Genomic DNA, 1,028 nt, shown 5'->3' with positions numbered 1-1,028 from the left:
AAAAAAAAAAAAAAAAAAAAAAATATATATATATATATATTAAATCAAATTTTGAAAAAATAAAATTAAACACTATAATTGCTAAATGCAGGAACAAACATGATTAAATCAACTTTTAATTTAATCAACATATAAAACAATTCCTGACAAATACAAAGTTGGCTCTGATACCACTGTTGGGAATTTACTTAAACGTGCACAGCTGAAATTAACAGTTTCAATTTCCATCAGTATTCATCTTTGTATTTAGATAAGAATTGTGATGAGAATTATACATTTTCTTGAATTTTGCAAACTCATTTGCGTTATCTTTGTTCTAGCAGCTTGAATCTGTCTCCCACAGCTACCTGATTGTCCAGCCTCCAATGAAATCCACACAAAGAATACACTGCAACTACTAGGGGTTTTCCTCTTGTGCCAGCAAGAATTATGAAAACTATATGTATCTAAAACCCTTGCCATGTATTTATATAAATCCAAATAGGTTCGGCCCGGTCCGGTCCAATATTTAATTAATCCATTTAATTAAATCCAGTCCGTAAATTAATTAATCCAATTAATTAATTTCGGGTTATAAATAACCAATCCAATTAATTAATTAATTAATCCTACGATTGTTAAATTAATTAATTTGCAATTTGCAATCTTCCAATTCTCTTTTGTGTGCGACCCATTAGGTTCCCGACCAAGATACCTAATGACGTGAAATATTATTTTGATAAAATCAAAATTAATAAATTAAACACCCTTTTAATTTATCACAAATTCACACTCGCCATCCCAGATTGACATCTAGCTATGTATCAAGGCAACACATGTGACGAAAAATGTCACGTGGTATGACAAAATCAAAACTGTTCGTTTACCATGAAACTATAATCCCTTCGTCAATATAATCCGATCAATTACAAGATATGGAAGTGTGTCAATCTCGATTATCGATTATATCTTTCATTCTACTATTAAGTCAATATGAGTCAAAAACTCATTTTCGACTTATGTGTCTACCTTGGCCAAGGATTTCGTTA

Source organism: Olea europaea, chromosome 15, assembly GCF_002742605.1.
Source record: "Olea europaea var. sylvestris chromosome 15, O_europaea_v1, whole genome shotgun sequence".
NCBI lineage: Eukaryota > Viridiplantae > Streptophyta > Magnoliopsida > Lamiales > Oleaceae > Olea > Olea europaea.
Note: the sequence above shows the minus strand (reverse complement) of the source record.